The following is an 11,054-nucleotide window of genomic DNA, read 5'->3' on the forward strand; positions in this document are numbered from 1 at the left end:
TCTGAAGCCTCCCCTAATACGGAGTACATCTTAAACATTACAAACTTGCCCCAAAATTCCAAATCGAAAGTATCCTCTTCCCCGTCCTGCCGGCCGTCCGCCATGAACGAGGGCGAAGAAGGAGGTCGTCCAGGACCTTCGCGCCGTCCTTCCTCTTCTTCCAGTTCAGCGCCCTGCACTCCCTCCGCGCCCTCCGCGCCCTTGGTATTCCCCTTCCAGGACGTGTTCGACCTCGGGCTCCACGGAGGTGACGTCGCAGGAGCTCGATGGAGGAGATAAGGTTGAGCTCGACGGAGGCCACACGCAAGATGTCCGTCACGTAGAGCAGATCAGGAGCTCCGCGCCCAGATCCACGCCTGTTGGGATCCCGCCATGCAGCACACGGACTCCTCCGCCTACGCATCTCCCTCGCCGGCGTCGACGTGGCAGCAGCTCCTCCCGGCAGAGCGCGGCCACCAGCCGTCCTACGAGGCCCTCGCCTCCGCCCCCGCCGCGGCGCAGCATCGGGCGGCACGCCGCATCGCCAAGCGGCCCCCGCGCCCGTCGCGGCGGCTGCCGACGACCTACATCAGCGCCGACCCCGCCGAGTTCCGCCGCATGGTGCACCAGGTCACGAGCGCCGACGAGCCCGTCCCCCCGCCGCCGCAACATCAGCAGCAGCAGCAGCAGATGGCGGAGGAGCCCCTTCTCCTCCACACGCTCGCCGGCCGGGGGAGCCGACCGCGCGATGTTGCTGCCGACGCTGGACACGTCGGCGTTCCTGCTCGGCGGCTGCATGGCGAGGCCGGCCGAGGCGCGGACGGATGCGCTGCCGACACCGCCGTGCGACGCCGGCTCGATCGCGCTGGACAACAACGCTGGCGGCGGCAACGGATGTGGGTTCCCGAGCTTGGAGTCGTGGTTTGCCCAGACGTCCAGGTCCGCCGCTGGCCACCGCTGGAGCTCCTCCGGGACGTATAGTGCGCGGCCAGCCGCTGGCGCCGCAGGCGTTGGTGGCTCGGCCACATACGCCACGTAAGTTTCGCAGACGGCCGTATACGCCGTTTGGTCGATTTTTCGCGGGCGGCTTATGTGGTCCCATTAGATGCCGCTGTCACTTACATCCTGACCATGAATCAGAGCCTCATACTCAGCGACATTGTTTGATGCCCTGAAGTGTACTTGCAGAACATACCGGAGGAGATCTCCCTTGTTTCATACACCAGCGTTGCGCAAACCGAAAGGCATTGTGACATAGCAATAAGCCCCGTGCGGGGTAATGAACGCAGTTTTTATTTGATCTTCCTTTTTCAGGGGAATATGGTGGAAACTGGAATAAGCATCCAGAAAAGACAACAGCTCACATCCAACGGTAGAATCGATCACTTGATCAATCCGGGGTAAGGGGAAAGGGTCTTTCGGGCAAGCCTTGTTCAGGTTGGTGTAGTCGATGCACATGCGCCACACCTTTGGAGCTTTGGGGTCTTCCTCTTTTTTCTTCTCGACCAGCACCGGATTGGCTAGCCACTCAGTATGCAGTACCTCCACGATGAAACCAGCAACCAGTAACTTTGTCACCTCTTCTCCAATGATTTGCCGCCTGTCTTCAGTGAACCGACATAAGGGCTGCCTTACCGGCCTCGCATCCTTCCGGACATTCAGAGAGTGCTCAGCCAACTCCCTCGGAACACCCACTAAGTCATCGGTAGACCAAGCGAAGATGCTCCGATTCTCATGGAAGAAGTTGACGAGCGCGCTTTCCTATGCTTCACTCAGGCCGGCACCGAAACGAATGGTACGCTCAGGGTATGCCGGGTCCAGCACGATATCCTTTGTCTCCTTGGTTGGCTTGAATGCCGGTGTGCCCAAGTTGCCACTCATTGCTGCTAAGGTCAACTGTGAGGACTGAGCCAGCACAACAGCGGTTTGTATCCTTCTTTTTTCCTCTGCAATCACGAGCGATTCTGCCAGGTTTGATCTGGCGAAAGCGGTTTCCAGCGAGACCTTACAGTTACCCACCACAGTCAAGGGTCCACGAGGTGCCGGCATCTTCATCTTGAGGTATGCCGTATGAGTTGAGGCCATGAACGCCGCCAATGCCGGTCTCCCCAGTAGTGCATGGTAAGGACTGTCTAGGTCCACCTCGAACAGAAGGTTTTCGACCCGGCAATTGTCACGTCCTCCAAACGACACATCCACCCGGATTTTTCCCATGGGTGAACAGGACAGGCCCGGAACGATTCCGTGGAACGTTGTGTGAGTTGGTTGTAGCATGTTTTCTGTTATTCCCAGCATATGCATGGTGTGCCGATACATAATGTTTATGCTGCTCCCATTGTCTATCAGCACCTTGCTGAACTTGACTCAAGTCGTTGGCCCGTGCATGATTGGGTCCACAACCAGAGCGTAGCCACCCGGATTTGGCATTATCTTTGGGTGATCCTTGAACGACTAGGTAATTTCCTGATCTGACCACAGCATGTATTTCGGAACTGCCGGCATCACCGCGTTCACTTCCATGGAACGGCGATGCATGATTTGCTTGTCTGTTGGCTCATTAATGAACACAACACAGCACATATGTGGATCCTTGTAAACGTTCCGGCCCAAAGGTGCCGGCGGTGGTGGTTGGCCATTGCCATCTTCCACCTGATGAACTTGTTGTTGCTGCTGTCGGTTCGGCTGAGGTTGTACCGGTAGCGCATTTTCTCCGGTAAGCGGGGGTGGTGGTGGTAGCCTTCCGGTACCTTGGTCCCTTGCATCTTTTACCATGCCTCTTTCCATTAATCTCTTGGTCCAAGTGCAATCTTTTGTCAAATGGTTCGCCGGTCTTGCCGGATTCGGTGTGTGCCAGTGGCACGGCTGATCCATAGCGGATTCCATGGTGTACCTCTCATCATTTTTCCACGGTTTCTTTTCAACCCATTGTTTTTTAGGACCCACCCATGGCTGCGATCCGGTTTTTTGTCTCTGGCTTCCGCTGGCGCTAGAATTATCCTGCACCGCGGCTACTTGCTGCGGTCCATACCTCCGATCCGGAAAATCTTCCCTTCTTTTGTTGTGCCGGTTATCCCGGTATTGATCTTGGCGAGGTTGGCTTGTTTGCGCCAGTTCAGCTTGAACCGCCGGTTGCATTGGGTCTCCCAATGCGTAGCTATCTGCCATACGTATCATCTCTGCCAAAGTTACCGGCATGTTTCTCTGCAACTTTTGCCACAACGGTGAACCTCTTCTGCACCCATTGCAAAACCAAGCAATGGCATGTGCCTCGATCACTCCTTCACAGGAGTTCCTTGTGGAATTCCACTGGGTCAGGTAATCCCGGTCTGTTTCATAGGAGCGCTGCACACACAAGGCGAGCTGCTGCGGCCTGTTTGGCCTCCGGTACGTACTGCTGAAGTTACTTACGAAAGCTTCCTCAAAGTCCAACCAACCATTTATGCTTCCTGCTGGCAAGTTGTTAAGCCAAATGCGTGCCGGTCCTACCAGGAAGGACGGTACGATTCTCACGGCCCAACGTCGGTTCCCTCCACCCGTTACGGTTCCTCCGCCGCCAGCGACGTATACTGCGGTCACATAATCCGCAAGCCAGTCTTCCGGCCTAGTGGTGCCATCATATGTTTTTGTGTCACGGGGCAACTGGAAGTTGTGAACCGGTGGTTCCTCTTTCATGATTCGTGGGCCAAACCATTTTGGACCCGGAGGACCTTCCGCCTCAATCATCTTAGATAAGTACACCCTGTCTAGCCTGTGCCTCGCATCCCGGTCTGGCAGGCACCTTTCTCCTACGCGTTCCCCCAAAGGGTTCCGGTAGGCTGCGATTTTTTCAGTTCCTGAATCAGCTTCATCGTAATGTTCCGGTACCGCGGCTCTTGTCTGCCAGTACATTGACGGAGGCATTTCCTCCTCAACATAAGCTTCTCTTGCTGCGCGATAATTTTGCCCGGTTTCACCTCTAACGGCATAATCATTTCCGGTGTAGCCATTTCTGGCATAGCCACGACCTGCCCCTTGGCTTTTTCTTCCGGCCCCATGTCGTCCGGCTTGTTGTTTTCCGGCAAGTACCGGATCATACACAGTCATTTGCTGCGCATTCACTTCTTTTTCTTTTCTCCTGTCCGGATGGGGGGACGATGCCGGCCCATGGGACTTGCTTCCGGCATTCTTTGCCGAGCGCACTGATTTTGACGCTGCAGCTTTGTTTACCCTAGCAAGCTGCTCAGCATTTTGTTCTTGTATCATATCAAGAAACTCCCTAACACGATCTTGCTGTTTTGCTAAAGCATCTCCGGTAAGCGAGTCACACAGCTCTACTGCAGCCCTAGCAGCTTTTATGGTTTTATCCGGACTGCTGTACTTAGGTTTCTCTACGATGCTCAAGGATGCAGAGGTACTTTTCCCGGCAAGAATTTCCTTACGCGGATCCTGATCTAGGTTGCGAGCTCTAAGCTGGTTTTCTGGTACTCTAGCAGGATGAGCGCTAACAGAAGCAAAGCCATGGGCAGCATTGTACTCACGTAGGGTTAGGTTCAGCTCGCGCTGCGCCCGGATGATGTCCGCGCCTTCGGAGAGCAACTTCTACCGTTGCGCCTCCAGCTCTGCCTGAGCCGCTGCTGGATCGATGTTGTGCGCGATGGGCGTCGCCAGCACGTTCATGGCCGCTTGGAGAGGAGTCTCCGGTGGCGCTGCAGATGCACCCGCAACCGCTTGGTCACGCTCGGTCGGTGGCTTGGCCGTGCATGTGGACTTCGTCTGCCCAGCGCCTTCCGCCGCGACCTCCTTGCCGGCGTCAGCTGCGCCAACCACCAGCACCTCCACGCTGCCGGCGGCGCAGCCGCTGCGAACTGCAGATCTTGGCGGGTCCGGCGCAACCAGCACCGGCGAGAGGTACTGGCGCTCCAGGACGGTGTCGTAGTAGACGTGGAGGCTGCCGAACTCGATGATGCGGCCGTTCTTGGGGAACTTACCGCCGTTGGAGAAGCAGCCAGTGTTGTCGTTGATGAAGTCCATCGAGAAGAGGCGGTTGACGAGGCCAGTGACCACGTGGTCTCCGGAGATGGTGAGGAGGCCCGCCTGAATATGAACTCCAGCAAGCGCAGCTGCTGGCCCCATGGTGGGCGCCAACTGTCGTCGTGGTGAATAGACAGATGCCATGGGATGGCTTGAGTTGGGGCCGAATGTGCGCTAGAGGATTTGGGGGAGGGTTTTGTAACACAAGGATGAATTCCGGATGGACTTCCGGTAGCTTTACTGAAGAACTTGGCCTTGGCCAGAGGTTGAAGAAGAACAGCACAAGCACTATTTCTACTTGGGATCTCTCTATTCCATACTCATATTAGGTTACAGGCTCTCCGTTACATATCAAGTACCCCGCGCAAGGGTGTGCTCCCTCTCCTTATATAGGGGAGAGGGTGGCTTACAGGGGAAGAAACCCTAATGGCATCTTTGACTAGACAAACTACTTTACAAAGCCTCTTTGGCAGCAGGTGACGCCGGTAGACCTTTAATCAGGAACGATGACATCCTCCGGTACCTTTTACGTCATCTTCTGCTTTGGCCTCAGAGCTTCGATTAAAGCTGAAGTGCTTCGCTCATCCTTGTCCTCTAGCTCTTGAGAGAATCTTTGACTAGCTTGCCGACGTGCTACAGTGCAGCCTGTGCCGGTACTCCGGTACATTCTTAGCCTGTTCCGGTATACCCCTTCTGGGATACCGGTATAGTTTCACTTAGCCACAAGCTTAACTCTATTATCCGGAATAATCTTTAACCCGGTACCTCAATAGCCTAACGAGGCAAGCTCGGCATGCCTTTGGCATACCGGGGGTCATCCCTCAACAATAGTATTTATTAAATGATATATCATAAAAGGTGCCTGTTTTATACCATCTTTTTTTATGAAACACGGTACAATATAATTGCTCACTAAGTACATACACTCGCTCCTATGAACTCACAAACGCATAAGTTACCTCTATGAACACCTTCGAGATACTTTGTCTGAGAAACTGATTCGTTGAGAACATACGTCGAAACGTGGCCCCAACTGAACAGATATTTATCTTTATTAATGAAACACTCACGAGTAAAACATGGTTTTTTAGCGAGAATGTCACTGCGCTCCTAAACATGTGGTCGATTCTTTTCACTAACCTCTTAAAAGCTGCAAGGTATGAAAGTTTGTTTTTGAAGGATTTTTAGTTGCATAAGTGTTTAGATTTGTATGTCCTACGAATTTTAAAGGGAAAAAGCATGCACGTGCAAAAAATAGGAAAAGAAACTTAGAGTCATATAGGTTGTCTATGTATGTTTGGGAAATAAAGAAAAGTTAGAAAATTTTGAAGTACCACGGCAAGAGGAGCATAATCAATGGATCTCGTTTGGCCTTTTTCTTTTTTGCCGATCGTGCTGACCTAACCGGGATTGCCGGACACGAGTTGATCGATCTATGCTTGTTTTACCGATTAGAATTAGGAAAGGGATGCTGATTTGGATACCTAGTGCTACGGATTGGATTTTGGCCGTGACCTAACTAATCCTGATCAGAACTCCTTATGGAGCCGGTCATGCTGACCTTACTTTTATGTTCGGAGTGAGTTGTATCCATGTTTGATGTACCATCACCAACCACCATGACCTGTTTAAATTTAATAGTAAAGGTAGTTGATATGACAAGATTATGGGGCAGATTATTAGTAGTAATCTTGTCAATGTAGTTGGCTAGTAGAAGGAGCTAGCTTGGTCATTAAGTATCCATGGTATGTATAGAGAATTGTAGAATGGGGAATGTTCTAGAGTAAGATATTTAGGAGTAGTATCAAATATCTAGAGTTTGTAGAGTATTCTAGAAGTATGGTATAGGGTTTGGATTCTGCCACATGGCAACAATCTAAAGGGTCATGTACAAGTATAAATAGAGTATCACCCCTCCCATGTAAGTAAGCTTTGTACCACTGAGATATCCAATAAAGCTTCCTACTAGTAGAAGCCATGTGTATACGTGTATGTGAAGCACAAGCTTCCTAGTATTATAAGCCCTGTGTGTGAAGCACATCAAGGTGTGTAAAGCAAATAAAGACAGAGAGCTCGAGGAGTGGCATGGGCCGATGCGCAGGTTCCTGCCATCTGCCACGCGCATTGAGAGCAGGGCGGAGTTGGATCTATGGGACTTTTTCTGTCGATGCCAGTTCTTTTTTAGAAGGATGAAGTTGGACGAAAATTTTGGTAGAAACCTTAGCTCCTTTCTTATTAGGTATAGACTAGGAAATTTGCCCGTGCGTTGCACCGGGAGAAAAACTATGTTGTGGAGACTTCTCGTCGGCATGGTAGGGGCACAGTGTTAGATCAAATTGGACGCGATGATAAATTTTGAATTCATCTTGAGTTTGGTGTGGATGTAGATATTGAAGGGGGAATGACATTAGGATGAAAGCAAAAACTGTGTTCGCATCATTTATTGTTTAGATCACGCTGCAAAATTATAAAATTTGAATTTTTCTTAGACTTGCTTTGGATGTAGATATAAAATGGAGAATGAAATTGGGATGAGAGTGTCGTACGAAATAGTCTCGAGTAACAATCCTTCCACCCGTTGACATCGGTGATTGCAATTATTTTATCAACAACCAAAATGTCTTGATCTGCTTGAACTAATTTGTCACGAGGGCAGGCGCACACGCCGATCAACACTTGTGTAGGCAAGCGTATCCTCTCGTGGTATATAGAGCAGGTCAGCAGGAGGTGGCCAAGATCAGCCTCGGCATCGTCCCCCACCGCCGTTTAGCCTCTTCTCCTTTCACTTTTCAAGTATTTCATTATATTTCCAAAATAGTCAGTATGGCTTCGATGTTCGATCCACACGATACAGAGGACAGTTACCTTTAAAATCTTCTTTTCCACCTCTCCTTGTTGGTATAGCAAACAGAAGAAGTACGCCTTACCAAATCTCTTGTCGGCGCGGTACACCCCGCGGTACACCATACTATGCCAATGCCATGTATAGAATAGAAGTAACCCTGTCATGGTCCTTGCTCTTGTTATTGTGGCCAACTCAGTGGCGTGCTTGGTATTGGCCATGGACAATTTTAGTGTTGGGTGCCATGATGTCCCTGGTGGTGATCCAAGGGCCATGTTTTTCCTTGACTGCCTTCTTGACGCAAGCACCATCGAACCGCCAGAAGGATGTCACCGCGGTGGTGCACGATGCATGCGTCGATGGCAGCGTGTCCACGTTGTAGGTGTCTACTACTCTTTGAAGGACGCCGCCTTCATGGTCAAGGAGGTGGAGATGGCCATCGTCGTCGACCTCGTCTTGGTGCATATCCTGCCACGGATCATTGGATACGGGAACGATGTCCTCGCTCTACATGGCGGTGTGTGTCGGATCACCGCGATGGAGACCAAGGAGATGAGGCGCCAGACTTTGCTTTTCGCAGTGTTCGTCATGCCCGCGCCCCGCAGTCTTGGTTTTCCTATTTGTCTCTCGCATCCTGGAGACAAAGCAAACTCGTGTGGTATTTGCTTCTCTAGACTCCCTGCCTGCCCGTATATTTATATTACATGATGAGGAATCAATCGAGTCCTTGTACAATGCGATACGGAGGGTGTATTCGACCGTACACGGTCTACACTTAGCGAGGCAAACCTAGCTGGTTTGGCTTACGAAAAATTGTGGGCCTTTCTTTTACGATTGACTACCTGTGTTGGACGTATAACATAATATTTTAAGGACGATCGGGCTCCAGCCATACTCTGCTAGACTCCGTGCTCGACACATACGAAAGCTGAGCGACAGACGGATGAAGCAGCCGAACGAAACCGTGCTCGACACGGTCCAGCGGGAGAGGGAGACATAGGAAATCTAGGCACGACGGACGGACGAAGCAGCCGGACGAAAATCATGACGGACGAAACCACGGAAACACTTTTCCCTTTATTATTAGGTATAGATATAGATTGACATGGGTTTAACTAGATTGGATTGTATGACACTAAAACAAGTCTAGATACTTACGTGCTAATATAAATCTCAGTTATGTCTAGATTCGGATGTATATAGACACATTATAGTTGACCAAGACATGCTTGAACCTTCTATGGTGTCAACTGACCAAAACGCGTAGGGGGGAGGGGGTCTGGTTACCTCGATGGCGGCTTCGTGTAGTCATACTCGGCATCCTTGCGGGTCACGTCGACGACGCTGGGGGTGTTGCGGTTGCGATGGGCGTCGGCGTCGAGGAAGCAGATTTGGGGCGGTCGATGATGGGTTCGGGGAAGCAGATCTAAGATGAGGGAGTCGGTGAAGCAGATATGGTGCAGTGCACGGCGTCATTGTTGAAGCGGATCAGGTACGGCACACGAGGGAGTCAGTGAACTCAGATCCAGTGCAGTGCATGGCGGCGTTGGTGAACCGGATCTGGTGTTGCGGACGAGGGAGTCGGTGAAGCAGATCCGATGCTGTGCACGGCGGGCGTTGGTGAAGCGGATCTGGTGCTACGGACGAGGGAGTCAGTGAACTGATGTAGGTGAGGTGGTAGGACGGCTAAGTTCGACTGGGATATTCCGGTGCGGTGGTCCGGCGGGTGAGAGATGATGGGCCTGGAGTATTGCGAGAGATTTTTGGGGGAAATGGGGAAGACGAAAGGAAGGCGGTAGACTATATCAGAGGGGATGTGTAAATTACGAACGAGACCCCAACACGCCGGCTTCACTTGCCTGCCATTGCGTCATTGGTAATAGGGTTCGAATGGGAATTCAAAATATGTTTATGGAGGCGGGAGTTTTGGCTCTCAACTCGTATTTTGAATCTTCGTGGTGTACAAGCAGTACAGTATACTAGATATTGAATCATAGATCAGGAAGACAAGTACAGTAGTACAAAAATACTGTAATGTCTACATTGCATGATGCTGATCTACCTCGCGTTAGTGTTTGTAGTGTTAGCTAAGTGGTGCAAGGAAGACATATTTGTAATTTCTACAACTAAGATATGTCTATATACATCTGTATTAGACAAAACTAAGACGCCTCGAGGTAGTATTACTTTTTAATCTCTTTGTACTAATGTTGATGATTTTTAATAGATCTTCAGAGTTTCTCAGAAAAAACTAGGCTCCTCTCGAGAAACAAGCACTACAGTAGCTTTATCAATTTAATTATAAGCATCCAATTAAGTACGTGGGTGGTTATTATTTTAACAGGGAAACTGCATTCGTGCCCTATGGCCCGTCATCTTCAAAACCGTCCAATGCATGCATCTAGTTTATAGAGGTTTCCAGGCCCTAGCGTGGTGGTTCACATTCGTCTTCCTCATTTCGTCTTCTCACTGACACTTGTGTGTGCCTCTCTCGCTACCCTCCATGGAAGCGTTCTACCACGGGTACACTTTCCTCGCTCATAGAAAACCCACCATTATGGTGGACTATACCAATTTGGCGTGTAAGGTGGAGGAATACATCAACAAAATCGAGTTGATCCTGGAGAAAGAAGACTCGTACAAAATTGTTGGCCTAGATGTAGAGTACACCTATGGGCTTGAATAGAAGGTTGCCCTCATACAGTTGTGCATGGGCACAGACTGACTCCTGTACCAGATTTGCTCGGCCGACCAGCCATGCCCCAAACTCGTTGACTTTCTTGGGCTTGACATTACATTTGCAGGTGTCGACATCGGCAACGACATTATCAGGCTTGGGCGTTGCAACCTATCAGTGGCAAACTTCGTGGACATTCAGAAAAGGTGGAAGCCTGCCGATTCCACTAACACTAAGGATTCGTTGGCTGACTGTGATGCGGCCATTATAGACAGCTAGTATAAATCTATCATGAAAAAACTTACTCAGGAGGAATAAAAGCTATGGAAGCAGGTGCCCCTGTCCATGAAGCATATCTTGTATGCAAACATCAACGTATACGCGATATACGAGGTATACAGGTGAATAGTGAACTTTGAGAATGGTCAACAAAAATTGGTGGAATTCCAGGACAGCAGGAGTAGTAGTAATAATAATAATAATAATAATAATAATAATAATAATAATAATAATAAGAAGAAGAAGAAGAAGCCTAGCATGGTACAG

At 50.3% G+C, this 11,054-nt stretch overlaps 1 pseudogene; it reads left to right on the top strand.

Moving 5' to 3' along the window:
• Positions 1-372: 372 nt before the first annotated feature.
• On the top strand, positions 373-1,018 carry LOC139832812 (calmodulin-binding protein 25-like; annotated as a pseudogene).
• Positions 1,019-11,054: the final 10,036 nt, after the last annotated feature.

Source organism: Lolium perenne, chromosome 1 (assembly GCF_019359855.2).
Source record: "Lolium perenne isolate Kyuss_39 chromosome 1, Kyuss_2.0, whole genome shotgun sequence".
Taxonomy (NCBI): domain Eukaryota; kingdom Viridiplantae; phylum Streptophyta; class Magnoliopsida; order Poales; family Poaceae; genus Lolium; species Lolium perenne.